This window comes from Toxorhynchites rutilus, chromosome 3, assembly GCF_029784135.1.
Source record: "Toxorhynchites rutilus septentrionalis strain SRP chromosome 3, ASM2978413v1, whole genome shotgun sequence".
Classification (NCBI taxonomy): Eukaryota; Metazoa; Arthropoda; class Insecta; order Diptera; family Culicidae; genus Toxorhynchites; species Toxorhynchites rutilus.
The window spans coordinates 71679605-71699336 of record NC_073746.1 but is presented as its reverse complement, the minus strand read 5'-3'; the positions used below and the strand labels follow the sequence as shown (position 1 = coordinate 71699336).

The window sequence follows — 19732 nt, the reverse complement described above, 5'->3', positions numbered from 1 at the left end:
CATCCGTGTTGTCCTTCCACAGAAGAAAATTGAGAAATTTAATATTAAACGAATTTCTCCTTAGATACAAATGTAATAAAATGTCCCGTGGATGTTTCGATTGGGGAACAGACAGGAATTTAGCGACAAATCCGATATTCGGTTTAATTAAAAAACTTATAGGCTGTCGCTAGCCAAAAATAGAATACGTATGGCGGAAAGCTCCCACTCCCAGCAGGTTTGTTCTGGTTACGTGCATGGAATTTTCGCCAGCGGTGAAAATTTCAGTTTTTACCACGTTCTGGCAAATGAATGACTCCTCCCCCTCATTCCAGCAGCCGACTAGCGGTTTAGTTCAACGCCCTCCCACGACACCAAATAGAATCATCGCTAGCAAGGACGAAATGTCTGACAGAAGAAAAGTCGAACATGGGGAAGGGGGTGCAGGGAGAAAAAGAAAACTTTCGAATATTTTTGCCAAGCCGCAGCAAAGCGACCGAAGCTGAATGGAACGTAACTCGCATTTACCTCTGTTATGCTACATCTCGACTGGGCCAGACCGGCAAACATTCAGCCGGAAGTGGAGAAGGTGAAAAGGACACCAACGGCAAGGTCGATTTGGGTGAAAAATACATTTAGGTTTGCGAGAACAGTTTGTTCTTTTCGGAACAGTCAATTAAATACACTTTTTCACAGGCACTCGCTCAACGAGTTGTGAGAATTTCCGTTTTGGCGCGCGGTTTGGGTGAGTAAAAGGATAACCAATATAATCAAGGGTCCAGCAAAATCATCAAACCCGATGATGATGTGAATTTCGTAACACCGGACCGATTTTTAATTAGTAGTCTGTTTCGGCTAATCTCAATATTAATCCAGTTGGATGATTGCTTTTCGTATTTATATCCTTTTTTGTTTTGTCTCTGTTTTGACACCAATGCCGTTCGGTTCAACAAATGCGAAAGTTGCAGATATTAACATTTAAGTATTATTAGTTTCATTCAGTTCATTTCTGAGAGAAACTTGACGTGTCTGATAAGAATTCAACTCTCAATTAAAAAATATTCAAATGTTTCAAAACATATAAATAAAATTGTCTTTTTCATGATTTACAATAGTTTTATAGGATATTTTTTATCGATTCACGTGTCTTAAAGATTTATAAAATGCACCTCGATGACCTCAATTCTGATCATGGTTTGCCCGATGCGCTGGTGTTGGTTTGTCCACGAAATTATTATGGCAGCCGCTTGGCGCGCTGCAGTTTGGTTGTTTTGTTTTGTTGTCTAGAACCGTTTCTAAAACCGAACAAACCGTGCTCATTTTTTGGACAAACCATGATCGAAAGTCTACAAACCGTGATTACGTAACGCAGTTTTTTTACTATTTTAGACACCCTCTTCTATACATAACATGTAACAAATGGTCATTTGCATAAAAATGTTTAGATTTAGTTGTTCATGATGTTTAGAGTTAGTTGGATTAATTTCTAAACAAGTTCCCACAAGCCATCCCCTCCTCCCTTTTAGTGCGATACGTTATATTTCAATATTTGAATGATCTCATAAACCTCATTAGTGGCCGTTTCGAGTGGTTCTACTCTGACATGAAAGCGTCCAACAAAATTATTTTTATTGTTTCGTATATTAATTCGTAGTATGTAGTGTCCATTTTGTGTGTATTAGACTACTTCCCTACATCTCACGTGTACTAAAACCCTTTTTTCCAAATGTTCATATGTAATTCCTTCAATTTATTGTTTCATAAATCAGTTGTAGATAGTTTGAGAAGCAAAACCGCACATTGAACTCATAATAGTTTCGTGTTTCAACTTACCCCACTTACCCCATGTGGACATGCTCTAGTGCATATGAAAACTAAACATTTTCAAAATTGATATTTTTCGAAACATCCAGTGTGAATCTATATTTTTTTATCGAAAGTCATCTGTTATACCTTGTATATGCTGTAAACAGATTTAAATTTAGTCATTTGGTGATTTTTTAAAACAACTTTCAAATTGAACTTCGAAAAAATTGTTTCAATTTGCCCCGGTGTACCCTATAGATTTTTGAAGGAAAATGTACAGATGAAACGGATTTTTACCCATTCCAATACAGATGTATGAGTCGCAACACTGATCACAAATACTGCTGTATGCATTAACGCTCGGAAAGTAGCTGATGGTGTACAGCTTTCTGCCACTCTTCGTCGTGTATTTCTTCAAAGTCAATAATGTTTCATCATTATATCGAGCTTCAAATTACCAAATATATCATAAAATAAAAAAGATGATTTTCGGACATCAAAATTTGATGCGGGGTGAGTTGGACCGTCTGTGGGGTGATTTGGTCCAGTGTGTGTCTCATCGAAAAAAAACATACTTAAGTTTATGTAAAGTAATTCACGATAATATAACATTCAGTAACAGTATTCTGGGATCGATAACAGGTGTTTTAACCAGATTCCAGACCAAAAAAAAATGAGTGGGTTATATCTATGATATAACCGCAAGGTTGACGTGGAACTACCTTAGCTTAGCAATCATTCGTTTGTATTGATTAAATTCTTGATTGAATGAAACAGTTTCCAAATTCAATTGAGTTCAATATATTTGCTCTGTGAGTGAAAAAAATGAACAAATGCCATGTAAAGTCAATTCATTTATTGTGATTGATTTTTCTTCGTTACAAGTAAATTTAATGACGGACCTTTTACGTTTGGTATGATGACTAGAACAAAATATATGTACGGAAGAATTATCAAACGTTTGATGAACCAGCCTAAGGCTGAAAATCTTTCCAATAAAGACAAAAAAAATTATCAAACGATTATTTTATTTTACATTTCCCTCTGAAGTTTACATCCCAAAAGTGTACATACTTCTCGAATCTCGAATTTGCTTGAAACTGGGAAGTTCATTCGCTTCTAGTGTCTGCACGATTTTCCCAGGTTCCTAAGTTTAGAAGATCATGTTAGGACAGACATATTCCACTCTGCACAAAGGCAAGCGAGGACAAAAGTACTCGCAGTTTGCATTTATTTGCAGAGCCTATTTCTCCAGAAACCTCGGTTTTGAAGTCTGTGTTAGGGAAACACATTTCAATCGGAACAAAAATACCCCCGATTTGTATGAATTCGCAATGCCGATTTCCCCACGCATATTTAATCTCGTTACAGCGAAAACTATGGTCACCTCAAGGGAAGTAACACAGACGTTTTGTCCTGTTCTGTTCAAACTTGCCACACCCATTTCTTGACTAAAATATACAGTAAAACCTGTTTTTTGTGCGGTTTTTTATGCGACTTTTTAAAAATCTTATACGTTTTTTTTTCAGCGGTTTTTGAAAAAAATGAAATCATCGGGCATTAATTTTTTTTCCATCTTTGATATGTATTTCATCGCTCTACATAAGGACTGTGTCAGCTAATTCCCATTCCCATTCACATTGTTTGTTTTAAGGTGTCAATAGAAGCTTATTGGAAGTAGCGTAAGAACACACTGGACGGCTCTCCCGCGCGGATTTTGCAAAGACAGACCGCCGCGGGACCTCGATAATGAATTGTGAATGCGATAAAACACATACGGCGGGGCGGGTGCGTACGGTTCCAAAATCACTGTTGTACGGTTCCTCGTTCGCTGCGGTGGCCCGATGAAGATGATGCGCCGCAACGGTTTTGTGAGAGTAGTAGTGTTTATGCGCTTGTGAAAGGTGTAAATAAAGCAAGGCAACAATAAATGTACTATCAGGTGAACCAATACGTGAAAACCACTCTGCGGTCATGTAGCTGTAGCTCCATCCAAATTGTCGAGAAATGCAATATTTCAGACGTTTGTGATCAACTTCTCTCTCCCTCTCGTTCAGGTAAACATCCACTCTTCCGTTTTCCTCAATTCTGTCTTTATATACCACCCCTCTAATCCGCTTACTGTCCCAACAGTTGTACCTTCTACCATATACTCGTCTTGCATCCGTCTATAAAAATATAATAATGGCAGATAGTGGAACCGTCGAAAGCCGCTGAATGTGTTTTACATGAAGCTCCTGCTGCGACTTGTCATTGCGAAAATAGCGCGGTAGAGCCGTCTAGTGCGTTTCCACGCTTAATTGTATGATCTGCGCAAGTGAGTAGGCCGTTTATTAAAGTGAAATATATTGGCGATCTAACGCAAAACGTAAACGATCGGTGAGACATCTGGATTTTGTTTTTGAACTAAGAAAATGATGCTAATGTAACCTAAAACTCAAAAAACAAATCACGTATATTTTCCTTCCGGGCTTTCCAAGGTAGTTCTCACATGCAGGAATCGTGCATTTTTCTACTTGTGTTTGATTGTGCTCTCGAAGTTCCTTCTTTAATTCAACCATTTTCAACATTTTTCTAGTTTTCACTACTCAAAGAGGTAAATAAATTACATGTTATATATATAAAATTGCGCAGAATAAAATTTCTTACAAACTCATCGCAATCAAATAATTTTTTATGAGTATAACATTGTAATTTATGGAAAGAACTACAAACCTTCCATAAGCTCACATGGAAAAATTAAAAATCATCATCACTTTCACCGCAGCGCCGCCTAGGTGTAGATTTGTACGTTAGATCGCCAATAGTGTTCGTTTTTTTTTGTGCGGTCCCTATCCCCCGCACAAAACAGGTTTTCCTGTACTATATGTAACGTTTAGATGGACCCATATTCACAAATATGCAGACAACAGACAATATCTCGGATTTTCAAACAAACAAACAAACGGACAATAAGGATTTTCAAACGAAAGTCCTTAACAATGTTGATTTCCACGAAAAAAAACTACCCTATGCAAAATATTAGCTCAATCGGATTTCACCCAAAATCAATTTTAACACATCATTTGAAACCCTGATTCATAAATCCAACTTCGTTTTATAATGTGGTGTAATATTCTCACGCACTTGTGCAGCTGCACCAGTGGTTATGCAGATAGCGTGATCGTGTAAAAGAGCCTTACATTCCAGTCGGCCTTGATTCGATCCTTGCTTGTTATCGTTTGGATTTTTTTGGATACAATTCCAAGCTGACGTTCAGTCTGAAAGAGTGAGAGATCTGCTCCATACATACAAATATTTTAACCCAGCGAGTCGTTTCAGAGATCAAACTGAAGATCGATTGCTCGTCTTGTGAGCCAAAAAATGTTTTTTCGAACCCTTCGATTGATGGACAGGCGTATGAAATCAACGGTCGAATTACTTTCGTATTCAAATTACTGGGACTTGGCTACACTGCGCTGGAAAAGTTCTGTTGGCTAATGGATCAGTTCCATCATTCTCAAAGCAGCAGAACTTGTTGGTGAGAGTTCCATTTCCTTAAAGTTATCGATCTTCGTGTGTGAATATCCTTAGATCCTTATAACCTCCCTTTCCTCCTTCGCGAGCAATCAGTTCTCATCCTACTAACAATAGAACAAGTTGAAATGCAAATACATAATAGATACAAGAATAGGTTTAAGAAATAAGTGTGGTCATTGTTCTAATCTCCTTAAATTCCATCCTTTTCCTGAAGAAAATATGTCACTTTTCTAAACTCGAGTCGACCGCGAGTAATCAGTTATTAATCTTAGAATTGAGGAAAGCGGTTTATATAGACTAGTAAAAATACAGTTAAACTTTCCGTTAATCTTTTGTAACTCTAAAACTAAACGAATCTAATAAAAAACAATGTTGAAATGCGTGAGATAAGCGAAATGAACCACTTTTAGCTAACCCCGAGGCCGGTCTTCATCCGGAAAGAGTTATACTCTGTGTCTGGTGCGATTGGAGATGTGTTCTGTATTATGAGCTTCTACTTAGCAACCAGTCAACAAATTCTGCCAAGTACTATAAGCTCAGCTCCCAGCGGAATTCTCTCAAGGACAAACGCGTCTAATCTATGGACAGCATTAAAATGCCTTGAACAGCTTATGACGATTGTATAGCACAGATTTTCATAGATAATCTGACCTTTACCCACAAGCAGCACCTGGTGGAGGCGATCTGGCGTAATGGTAACATCCATACCTCTCAAGCTACAGGTCACGAGTTCAATTCTCACTCCCGACATTCATCCAAAAATGGAAGTAAAAGTGAAAAAGTGTGTTGAAAGTCACTATATTAGATTTAGTTTAATTCAGTTTAATTCATCTATTCGCATAATCTAAATAATTTAATAAATGGAATCCCTTACAAAGGTAAACTATTTGATGGACAAAATTCATACGATGAATTTTACAAATTATATATTAATTTATTAATGATTTGCATTAAGAAGAAACTTGTTGAAAAAGTGTTTCTCTTGACTTCGCACTTGCTCTTGGTGACCGTTCTCGCCCCCCCCCCCCCCCCCCTGGGCGCATCGTGCCTCTACCAGAACGAGCCTGAAAATTAGCTGATCCGAATATTTTTAGTTTCAGAAGAATTGTCTCCACCGCTGCCTTGTTGATATTGTACTTCCTAGTCTGGTGCGATTCACTGTTTTGTTCATCATGAACCACCAATTTTCGGATACACAAGGGAATTGCTCTCGAAAACGCTGCGTTCTCCATTTCTTCAACTGAATCGAATACGATCACGTTTACAGATGCACCAGATCGAACCTTTGCTTCAAAACATGTCATAATGTTAAAACATAAACAATCGAGGGGTCTTCGGATAGAAACTTATTGAAAACATCTCGATTTTCGAGTTGGGCACATTTTTGTCACTGTTTTTTCAATACGAATTGATTCTTTGATTCCTTAAGAGGGTATTCTAGTATAGAGGCACGTACTTCGGACATTTTTCCGATCTTAGAAAAAATAAAACAAAAAATATTTTTACTATCTATACTATCATTACTTGTTTATTTATCTTTAAACTATACAACAAGAACCAAGCGGAAAAAAATACAGTAAGTTAGGCGATTGTGACTTGTAATTCGACACTCGCGCTGACAGTGATACAGTGTCAACGTCTGGTGGCGACTTTGAATCTGGGGCCATTATTTGGATCCGAAATTCGATGTTTACAAAAATATCCAATTAGAGGCGAAAATGTCCAATTATTCGTGTCGCATTACAGGTCTGTCCAATTAGCCAGATGTCGAATTAGAGGTAACTTACTGTATTAAAAATTAGAATAATTACAAGCTTGTGATGTGAGTGGGTTCAAAAAAGTTGTGCCATGGTGTACACGATTCTAGCCGTTGTGGTTATCTGAAACAAAAAAAAATCGAACAGATTCCGAAACAGTGAAGAAGCCGCTATGGTTGAATCTCGGATCAGTCAAAGAATTTTTTTTTTGAATAGCGGCGTTTTTCAGCACGTTTTTATGATTGAATAGTAAAATGAAAAAATTATAATTTTTCATTGGTTCATGCGATAAAGAGATGTATTAAGATTGTATCCATATAACTAAATATGAAATACATCGGCTCATTACAACTTTAGATATCGTGTACGCCACCTTGGAAAAAGAAGTTTCGAAAAAATTCGAGGGGTTGTATCCGAGACACGACCGCTTAGAACGTAGGACTACGCAATCTTTTTTTTTAATTTGTTGGTTTATCATTTCGGATATTATTTGATAATACGTCGGAATTTCATATATAACTCTTTAGTAAAAGGTTGGGTGTTGTAGAATCATTTCGAGAAGAAACAATTCTTTCTTGCCTTTGCAAGAACAATACACTAATTGGTCATATGTCGCATTTTGTTTATTTATATCAATGCACGCATTGCGCTGAGCATTTAACGAGAGGCATCTTCCGTGCAACGCCATTTAAAAAGCATCAAACATGCGTCTAACAGATGCACACAGCTGCAGCGATAAAAATGAAACATCGCGAGAATGACCGTTTATGAAAAATCGTTTCTCCATTCTCGGTCAGAACCGTCAACAAAGCTAGCTTGCACTCTTCTCTTGTTTCTCCTCCTTTGCCATGGCTCGGATGGTTGGTATTCATTGCAATGCCAGATGTACTTGAAGTGAAATATTCGCTAGCGTTCACAGCACATAAACGAGCAAAAATAAGCGACGTTTGTTGTTTAGAGCACAGAAAGATTCTGAGAATTTTCCTCAGAGGAGATGAATACTTATACGCTAGCGACATCTCACTTAGTATGCAAGTTTCTTACCCTTCGTTGTTTCTATTCTAGCGGCTGCATAAGTTGCCCGTTATTGACAGCTCTGTTCGGGAAAGCACACAAATGTATGGGGAGATAGGAATGCTTCCAATTTTCATCAATTTAAACCATATACAGACTACGGGATTCTAATGTATAGCATATCAAACAAATCTTAGAAATATTCCGATTCGATTGATATGCAAATCGTTAAAATCCGTTCGCAGCAAAAATAGTTATTAACGTTAACTTTATTTCATAAAAACGTGACCTGTTCTCTGATTTGGCACCCTCAATGTAAGACGTAGTCCTACGTCAAAAACGCGTTTGAAGTCTTGTGTCGAGGCCGTACTAGATTAGATACACTAAAATTTATATAGCTCGGTAACCAATGGGATTTTCGAGAGGTCCTTTTTTCTTGAATGTCCAAACTTCACAAATATGAAGAAAAAAAAAAGAGTGAGTTAAGTTTTTTTAAACCTCTAGACTAGAATACAGAGCTCTCAAAGAATATACAAATTAAGATATCAAAAAAGATTACAATGTGTTTACTTCAACCAAACAAATGAAAGAAAATCAAGAAAATGTTGAGGTGGGCACTTTATTTAGCCTATAAGTGTAGGTACCATACCTTTTTCGGCAATCCTTTTCTCGAATAGCTAGAAATCACACTTGCAAATATAGCGTATTATTGATAATGGAAAAGCGATTTTTGCTTAAACAAATCCGTCGTAAGTTGGTGCGAAACGAAGTGTCTACGGATCATCCAGAATCACAATTGCTCGGCCGAGCTCGACGAATTAATGGTTTGACGGATTCAAATTACACTTCCCTCGGTTACGATCAATTACGCACGGCTCCGATGAAATTTTTGAGTATCATTAATTTCGCTTGGCCAACATGTTGGTTATTTTCTTCGCATGTTCCACTCGCTTCCTGCAATGAACTGCCCCGGAACAATCATTTGTTAACATAAAATTCTTTCGAGTGAAAAGTTTTAGTGGATGTTTTACCATGTTTTAAACAAAGCATCACGTTTGTTACATATCCGTTTATGCATCTAATCAACATACACACTGACACTTAACCGAATAACCCAATCTCCAATCATCATGAAATTATGACAGAACATCTTGTTCACGTTTGAATGCACCAATTTTTCGGATGTTCCACACGTTATCATCGCATCTTCGCTCGTTAATTTCGAGACTATCCGAGAAACAGGAGAAAAATAAAAAAATAAACGATGGTATTTTGTGTTCTATTAATGCTGTTTTTCCAAACCTAAATTCAAGCAATTAAATTAAAACTAATTGAAGACAATAGTTCATTAAGAGCAAAAAAATCAAACTGAAATTGTGGAAAGAAAACTTCTTATAAGAAATTACGTAGGAAATACCTATAACATGAAAAAAACGAAACGAAAGAGTAATAATCGATGGTTTACGCATAGGCAGGTTCAATATCAAACAAGGCTTTCTATTGCATGCTTCTCATTCTGTTACATTTTGCTATGACGGGTTTTGTGAATACACTTAAAATTGTTGTATCATATATAAGGCCACTCGTTTATTTTCAACTAATTTTGATATTTTGATTGTAATATACACTATTACTGCTGTAGTTATTTCGGTAACATTGATCTCTCGCAGCACTGTGATAATCAGAGAGGAAACATCAAATCTAGGTCAACTATTCCGACATGTATGCCTCCAACTCAGTTTTCCTGCCAAGCACCAAATTCCAAGCGGAATTTCCAAGCATTCGGGCTAGGAAAAATATAGCACTCGACATGTGCACACAATGCAGAAAGCCGAAATTATTTTTCCCTGCTTGTTTTTCATCTCAAAACACTTTCGAACATCAGTTTGCCTTTTTTTCTTCAACTTTTTTGACGTGGGACTACGTCTAACCGGAATATACCGGGGGTAAAATGAAAACCTAAACACAGAACATGCAGGAAAAAATGCAAGATTTCGAATGCTTATAACTCGAACATTTCTTACTGGATCGGAGAGATGTTTGCATCAATTGATAGGGAATGTTTCTACGCATCTATCGCAATTAATAAAATGTTATTTTTCATTAGATAAACAATTGAATAACTGTGAAATGTTGAGCGTTATCTAAACACTCTAACTGCCTCGTTTTGATTGGCCCGATTTACGGTTTTCCCAACACGACCATCAAAACCAAGCAGCCTTGTGGAAATCGGCATTGCAAATACATGAAAGTATGGGGACTTTTGTTCTCACTGAAATATGTTCCCTAACACGGACTTCAAAACCAAGCGGCATTGAAAATACATGAAAGTTGGGGGAGCTTTTGTTCCCACCGAAATGTGTTCCCTAACAGAGATTTCAAAACTAATGTGCCTGGGGAAATTTGCATTGCAAATTCATGCAGGTCGGGGGTATTTTTGTTCTATAGAAGTTGAAGTTGTTGATTCATGCAAGCCGGGGGTACTTCTGCACCCGCATTTTTGTTTTACATAGCGGGTACGAACACACATTTTGCTCGGTTATTCAAGATTGCATTGAAGGATATGCCTTCATATGTTCTGCTCATAGAATTTCAACGCAACGCATTTGATGATTAGGCAAAATGTTGATAACCATTTGCTGCGATAACGCCTATTGATTAAATAATATGCGTTTAAGGTACATGTCCGAAACTGAGTGCCTGAATCAAATCAAGCAAATTCGCTGTTCGAGAAGTACATACACTTGAGAGATGCAAACTTCAGGGGTAAAACTAAAATAAATAATCGTTTGATAATTCTTCCGTTCACATATTTTGTCCTAGGCATTATACCAAATGTAAAAGAACTGTCATTAAATTTACTTGAAACGAAGAACATAATCTATCACAATGCATGAATCGACCTTACATAGCCTTTGTTCAATCGTTTTACTCACATTTAATTGAGTTGGGAAATTGTTTCATCAAACACATTCAATCAAAAATTTAATCAATATAACAAATGATTGCTAAGCTAAGATAGTCCCACGTCAACCTTGCGGTTATATCATAGATATAACCCACTCATTTTTTTTGTATTCTGAATTGCATTCCCATCCGAACGGATCCCGGTGGGAATAGCAGCATTTTAATCCTTCAATCGATTTTCATCACATCTACTGCAGAGTGGAACAAACCTCATTTTAATTAGCGAATGTTCCACATTGGTATGCCCAACCGAAAGGGGGGCCTTTTTCACAGCCGCACATGACACCAGCGATTTTCCGGATAATAACAGTGCGTATGTTTTTTGACCTTCACTGCACATCCAAATCCAGCGACATTCACACAAGCACGAACCACAGATGGGATGAAAAAACATTTCACTGCGTCACTCGCGTACCGTGGATGCTTTGCATATCCCAAATGAAAGGAGAGCAGAAGATTTACGGTTTCATTCAGCTATTCTCATGGACCCGATGACTTAGAATACTGCAAATTATAAACGAGAGCCTTATCACATGATCTCACTTTGTTTCCCAAATGTTTACTTTATTGGCATTTACACACATGATATAACTTCTGGTTCAGCATTCCTTAAATAAACTATTACTTTCTTATAATTTACATTATTATTACCTTGCAGGATGAACTACATCCGGGACATATAACCAAAATCGAAACGGAAACGACCATCATCTCCCTGCTATTCATATTTTGCACAGATAAAAAAGCATCCTAACAATATTTACCATACAACAACGTGAACCAGATCACCACGCGCCTGTACGCTTTGCAACCCGCATCACAACTGAGAGCATCCAGCTGCCAGGTTTAGCCGCAGCAAAGAGAAGCAGTGCTACACTTCGAGAGACGGCACTTGCAGGCGAAATCCGTTCCGATTTTCGCCCGGTTTTGACTGCTGTTGTTCCGGCAATGTATTGGTGGTAGCGCGTGTCCTCAGCCGATGAAAACAACTCGTGGAAAAACGGGACGGAAAAACAACATTATGAGGAAATACAGTACTTTCTCTTTCCCGATGTTCAGAGCTCACGCGTACTTTCACGTGGAAAGCACGTGAGCACGAGTTTGTTAAAGTGAGAGACAGAGAAGAGGAGCGATATTTCTAAACAAATTGCACACTCTGTAGGATTTCAAAAATTGCCCAAAGGCAGAGATGCTTAAGGACAGGATGCGGTTGGCGTATCGATAGATGGTATTCCATAGAGAGTGACAACAGAGAGCCAGAATTGCTATAGAATTTACCGTGTTGTTTGTACAATATATGTTTGGATAATCCCCCTTATAAGAGCTAAAAAGAATGTTGAATTCCAAAATAGAAAAATAGAGACATGTTGGAAATTCATGTTTCACTTAACACAACCCTTTGCGGTTGAAAAAATGTGTCGTACTGAAATCTTTTTGACGTAGAACTACGTCTTTCAGGAAGAGTGCCTAATCAGAAAACAGGTCACGTTTTTATGAAATAAAGTTATCAGAATTCGTTCGCTGTGAAAATAGTTATTTGGTCCATGGGTTGTTTTCTTCCGGCCCAAACCCAACGGGAAATCGCTGAACGTCATTCAGATTATGAAAGATCTGACAAAAAATTATTCCTCCGTGGTCGAAATGAGAAAGGTTAGACCGAACAAACTGCGTGTTGTCGTGGCTGATCGGAAGCAAGCTAACGAAATTGTTGTCGACAATAGATTCATCCTAGAATATCGCGCCTATGTGCCCTGCCATAACGTAGAAATTTCGGGGGTGATTACAGAAACGGGTCTGACGAGCGAATTTATAAAAAAGGGAGATGGCAGATTTAAAAAGCTTCCTCGGTCGATAGTTAAAATTTTGGACTGCCAACAGTTAGGAAAAGTGTCCCAGGAAGAGGGAAAAACAAAATTCACGCCGTCCGACTCGTTTCGAGTAACTTTTGCTGGTTCCGCCCTCCCTGACTACGTTATGGTAGACAAATTGAGGCTACCACTGCGACTCTTCGTGCCAAAGCCCATGACTTGCAACAAATGCAAGTCAGTTGGTCACACAGCAGATTATTGTGCCAACAAGGAGCGCTGTGCCACTTGCGGAGAGCAACATGTGGGGAAATCCTGCAGTGCGACTGAGCATAAGTGTCCATATTGCGGAGGATCCCCACACGTGCTCTCAGCTTGTGAAACTTACAAGAGTCGCTGGGAGAAGCAGAAGCGCTCTTTAAAGGAACGCTCGAAACGTACTTTTGCGGAAATTTTAAAGGGCGCTTCTCCACTGGCTCAACAACAACAACCAATCTCAACACACAATACCTTTTCCGCGTTGCCAGTTGATGAAATGGAAGCGGACACAGCTAGCGAGGGCACACCGTTTATTTTCAAAGGGAATCCCCGGCGCAAAAATGTGACCACTCCCAAAGTTCAAGAACAAGTCCCCACGGTTATATCCTCTGTTAGCTTGCCTAAAAAATCGAGTGCAGCGGACAAGCAAAATCAGGTTCCTCCTGACTTCCGTGGGAATATTTCATCTTCGAACGACCCAGCACTCGAGGGGACATCAAAAACCCCAACTGTCCCTATTTTTCCGTCCAGTTCAACTTCCCAATCGGGATTTATAAAGTTGTCTGACCTTTTGGATCAAATCTTCAAGTGTTTTAATGTTTCCGACTCCATCAGAACCATTGTCATCTCAATGCTTCCAGTATTAAAGACAATTTTGCAACAATTGATGCAAACATGGCCCCTCCTTGCAATGATTATCTCTCTTGATGTCTAATTCAAATAGAGAGGTCGGAGATATCACTGTTTTACAGTGGAATTGTCGTAGTCTTATCCCTAAATTGGATACATTCAAATTTTTAATTCATAACTTCAATTGTGATGTTTTTGCTCTGTCCGAAACTTGGCTTTCTTCGCGAGATGATATCTCTTTCCACGATTTTAATATTATACGCTTGGACCGTGATGATAGATACGGAGGGGTGCTTTTGGGGATCAATAAGAGCCACTCATTTTTTAGAATTGACCTTCCAACTATTGGAGGGATCGAAGCTGTTGCTTGTCATGCAAACATCAGAGGCAAAGACCTCTGTATTGTCAGCTTGTATTGGCCTCCGAGAGCTGCGGTTAGCCGCAAACAACTTGATGACATGTGCTCACTCCTTCCTGAGCCACGATTGATCTTGGGAGACTTCAACTCTCACGGAACTGCCTGGGGGGAACAGTACGACGACAATCGTTCATTGTTGATATATGACCTTTGTAACAGCTTCAATATGTCCATTTTGAACACTGGGGAAACAACACGTGTACCTAAACCTCCTGCTAACCCTAGTGCTCTTGACCTCTCGCTTTGCTCGAATTCACTATCGTTAGATTGCAAGTGGAATGTAATCCAGAACCCCAACGGTAGTGATCACTTGCCAATCAAAATTTCCATCACCATTGGGTCGAATTCTTCTGAATCTATAAACATGGCATATGACCTCACAAGACACATTGACTGGAAAAAATATGCGGACGCGATTGCTCTAGCCATCAATTCCAGAGATGGTTTACCTCCATTGGAGGAGTATAACTTCCTTTCTCGTTTGATATATGACAGCGCGGTTCGCGCTCAAACGAAACCCATCCCAGGTTCCACCATTCGCCGAAGGCCTCCCAATCCATGGTGGGATAGCCAATGTTCCAAGCTTTATGTAGAAAAATCGAATGCATTTAAAGCTTTTCGGAAACGTGGAACCCCTGAAAATTTTCAAATGTATTTAGCCCTTGAGAATCAGTTCAAAAATTTGATCAAAGGGAAAAAACGTGCTTATTGGCGAAATTTCGTGGGAGGTTTGTCACGAGAAACTTCAATGAAAAAATTATGGAAAGTGGCTCGAAACATGCGAAATCGCTCATCAACGAATGAAAGCGAAGAATATTCACATCGATGGATTTTTAATTTTGCACGGAAGGTTTGTCCTGATTCCGCTCCTGTGCAAAAAATTGTTCGAGACATACCACAAGATAGGTGCGATCTTGATTCCGAGTTTTCGATGGTAGAATTCTCTCTTGCTCTCCTTTCTTGTAACAATTCGGCTCCAGGATCGGATAGAATTAAGTTCAACTTGTTGAAAAACCTCCCTGGTGTGGCGAAACATCGCTTGTTGAATTTATTCAATCGGTTTCTGGAACATAATATTGTTCCAGATGATTGGAGACAAGTACGAGTTATAGCTATTCAAAAACCTGGAAAGCCCGCGTCCGACTTCAATTCGTACCGCCCAATAGCAATGCTGTCTTGTATACGGAAATTGTTGGAGAAAATGATCTTGTTTCGCCTTGATCGATGGGTTGAAACGAATGGCCTACTCTCAGATACACAATATGGGTTCCGCAGGGGCAAGGGGACGAATGATTGTCTTGCGTTGCTTTCTTCAGAAATTCAAATGGCTTACGCCGAAAAAAAACAAATGGCTTCAGTATTCTTGGACATAAAGGGGGCCTTTGATTCAGTTTCAATAGAGGTCCTGTCAGACAAATTACACTCTCGGGGTCTGCCGCCTCTATTGAATAATATGTTATATAACTTGCTTTGTGAGAAACATTTGAATTTTTCTCATGGAGATTCGGCAGTGAGTCGGATCTCTTACATGGGCCTCCCCCAGGGCTCATGTTTAAGCCCCCTTTTGTACAACTTCTATGTAAGCGACATCGACAATTGCCTTACACAAAATTGCAACCTAAGACAACTTGCAGATGATGGAGTGGTGTCTGTCGTAGGATCAAACGAATCCGACCTGCAAGGACCCTTACAAGATACTTTGAACAATTTTTCAACCTGGGCCATTGGGCTAGGGATCGAATTCTCCACGGAGAAAACAGAGATGGTGGTTTTTTCTAGGAAGCATAGACCAGCAAAACCAAAGCTTCAACTTTTGGGTAAACCGATCACTCATGCTATGTCATTCAAGTATCTTGGGGTCTGGTTCGACTCCAAATGTACTTGGGGGGCCCATATTAGGTATCTGAGTAAAAAATGTCAACAAAGAATAAACTTTCTCCGTACAATTACCGGCACCTGGTGGGGAGCCCATCCCGAAGATCTTATAATGTTGTATCGAACAACTATTCTCTCAGTGATGGAGTATGGCAGTTTCTGCTTTCAATCAGCTGCCAAAACACACCTCATTAAACTCGAGCGAATTCAGTATCTTTGTCTCCGTATTGCGTTGGGATGTATGCCCTCAACGCATACCATGAGTCTCGAGGTTTTGGCAGGCCTACTCCCACTAAAAGATCGCTTCAATTTATTATCTCTTCGGTTCCTCATCCGGTGTAAGGTTATGAACCCATTGGTGATCGGAAATTTTGAGCAGCTTATCGAGCTAAATTTTCATTCTGGATTCATGAGCTCATATCATGAATTCATCACCATGCAGGTTGATCCTTCTTCGTATATTCCCAACCGTGTTTGTTTTTCTGACTACATCAATTCCTCTGTACATTTTGATCTGTTCATGAAGGAGAAAATCCATGAAATTCCAGATTATCTTCGATCGAGGATCGCTCCTACGATCTTCAAAGCAAAGTATGGGCGTGTCAATTGTGATAATATGTACTTTACTGATGGGTCCTCTATGAATGAGTCCACAGGATTTGGAGTGTTCAACGTATTTTTTAGCACCTCACACAGTCTTCAGAATCCTTGCTCGGTATATATTGCTGAATTGGCAGCGATATACTGGGCGCTGGACAGCGTCGCCTCACGACCTGTTGAACACTATTACATTGTAACGGATAGTCTTAGCTCTGTCGAAGCTATCCGTTCAGTGAGGCCGGAAAAGCACTCGCCGTACTTCCTTGAGAGAATACGAGAAATTTTGAGTGCTTTATCCAGACGCTGTTATGTCATTACCTTTGTCTGGGTCCCTTCACATTGCTCCATTTCGGGTAATGAGAGGGCTGACTCATTAGCAAAGGTAGGTGCAATTGAAGGCGATATTTATCAGCGTCAAATCGCCTTCAATGAATTTTATTCTTTAGTTCGTAAAAATACCATCGCTAACTGGCAACGCAAGTGGAACGAAGATGAATTGGGCCGGTGGTTCCACTCGATTATCCCTAAGGTTAGCCTCAAACCATGGTTCAAAAGTCTGGACTTGAGTCGGGACTTTATTCGGACCTTCTCCCGACTCATGTCCAATCACTGTTCTTTAGATGCGCTGCTTTTTCGTTTCAAGCTTGCCGACAGCAATCTCTGCGTTTGTGGCCATGGTTACCACGACATCGAACACGTTGTTTGGTCGTGCGAGCTATATTTTGTCGCCAGATCGAATTTAGAAAACTCCCTTCGGGCTCGAGGAAGGCAGCCCAATGTGCCGGTGAGAGATGTGTTGGCTCGGTTAGACCTTGATTACATGTCCCAAATATATGTTTTCCTTAAAGATATCGATCTTCGAGTGTGATTGTTCTTACATCCTTTCCCCCCCATTTTCTCCTCCTTTTCGTCCTTCGCGAGCTATCGGTTCCCTAACATTAGAATAAGTTAAATTGTTAATACATATTAGATGTGAGGATAGTTTAAGAATTCAGTGTGATGTGTGAGTATGAATGTGAAAGTGAGTGTGAGTGTGAGTGTGAACATGGTTACAATCTCCTTACATCCCATCCTTTTCCTAAAGAAAATGTGTCACCCTTCTAAACTCGAGTCGACCGCGAGTAATCGGTCTCCTATTTCATTAACCGTAGAATTAAGAAAACATGTTAATAGTAAAAGTATAGTTGAGAGTTTGGCTTCTTTAAACCTATGTAACTGAGCCTGTACAAATAAACGAATTATAAAAAAAAAAAAAAAAAAAAAATTGCTTTGGTTCTCAAATGGGGATCAACACTAGGGTAGGAGCCTACCTGTTGGTCTCAAATGTTCCTATCTCACGCCTCCACGAAGATCATATGACGACATTTTTAGATCGGGCGTGAACTGGAAACACACACCTGGTCTTGGCTCCGAGAACGGGTGTCGAAAGTGGCTAAGTGAGGGGGTGCGAGCGAGTCAGAGCGCTATATCTCTCCCGGGGAAGGCCTCCCGGGTCATGGAGGCCTTGCCAACCCGCTGTCTCCCGGGCAAAGGAGATACACCCAGAAAATGGAGCTACGTTCACGAAGAATACTCAGAATGCGATCGCCCGAGGAGGGTCCCCGAACTGGAGCTGGTCCTGGAACGGGCGTAAGAGCGAGCGGCCAGCGGCTGGAGGGCGATGTGCAAGAGCGGGCCACCAGCCGGGTTCAACCCGAAGAGCTACCGCCACACGGAAACAGCAGCCATCGACATCACCAACGAAACGCTGCGCCTACGAGGCGTGTTGCGACTGTCAGACGACAGTCGTCCACACTTGTGGGTACTACTAGGCGACGGATCATGTGGACACATGAAATGAATGAATTCGTGATCCGCGCCTATTACATCTGCACTGCTTTGGAGACGGACATGAGCGGTCGCCCTCGAATACTCGCAATGTTCGAGGAAGCGTATCCAGAGTTCGTCGGGAGGCTTGACCAAAACGCGATGAACGCGAGGCGTAGAGCGATTGTACGCAACAATATGCTCTCCCAAACGCAAGTCGACGAGATCAAGCAGCAGGTGCAGAGAGAACTAAGCTCCAGAACAAGCAGAGCAAGCGATGTGTCGAGACGAAGTTCAGTACGGCTGAGCAATTCATTCGCGAGTGGGGCACGCGAATCAGCACCAGTGGAGGCCACAGTACAACAACCCCCTGAGCCGGAAGATCCACAGCCAGATCAACAACTACTACGCGATCTGGTCTTCCATTACGACGAGGCGATCTCACAGTTCCGCGACACGGACCCTTTGTCGCGCCCCAGGATCCCGAAGTTGCAGCATTCCCGCAGGCTGACAAGTGCAGTAAAGCTCATGAACGAGCACGTTCTTCCGCTGCACTTGGTTGATGCTGAGAACATGGAGGAGCTGCAACTGAAAGTTTACTGTGCTGCTGTGGCGACCGCCAAAAGTTTAGGATACCGTATTAGGCCAAGAGGCGGACTGCTCCAACATCTCCGTGAAAGGCGTGAGCCTCCATGGCGAAGGAGATTGGAGCAACGGATCCTAAACAAGCGCGCCGCAATTGGAAGACTGATGGCGTACAAAAGAGGCAGCAGATCGGCGAAATTATGTCGCCAAGTTGCTGTGATCGTGCGGCCTACTGAACTTCGCCAGCTGGGAGCTCACCAGCTGACGGAAAAACTCGACACACTGGTACAGCAATTGAGCGTCCTAACTAAACGGCTGAAACGTTACTCTGACTCTGCAAAGCGCCAGGAACAAAATCGGATGTTCAGAGATAACGAAAAAGCGTTCTACGACCACATTAGCGACGAGAAGCCCGACTACCGCGAAGGTTTGCCAGATATTAACGATGTGACGAACTTCTGGGCTGGTATTTGGGAGACCCCAGTAGAACATCGCGACGGGCAAATGTGGTTAAGACGGGAGGAGGAGAGTTGTGGTGAAATTGGGGAGATGCCAGCTATCATCGTCGGAGAGAACGATGTCCGCGAAGCCTCGCGGTACCTGAGGAACTGGGCAGCACCGGGCCCCGATGGTGTCCAGAACTTTTGGCACAAGAAGCTGACCGTCGCACATCCAAAGATAGCTGAGTGCTTCAACAAGGTGCTACGTGACCC

At 40.7% G+C, this 19732-nt stretch overlaps 1 protein-coding gene across 3 annotated transcripts in view; it reads right to left on the bottom strand.

Moving 5' to 3' along the window:
* Nucleotides 1–11859, bottom strand: part of LOC129779491 (facilitated trehalose transporter Tret1-2 homolog) — a 369343-nt gene extending 357484 nt beyond the window's left edge. The window contains exon 1 of one of the 3 annotated variants that reach the window (XM_055786978.1): nucleotides 11807–11859. The gene's annotated coding sequence lies outside the window, so the exon portion shown is untranslated. Of the gene's footprint in view, nucleotides 1–11251; nucleotides 11425–11693 lie in introns of those variants that run through there. The other 2 variants (XM_055786977.1, XM_055786979.1) reach the window with 2 other exon arrangements.
* Nucleotides 11860–19732: the final 7873 nt, after the last annotated feature.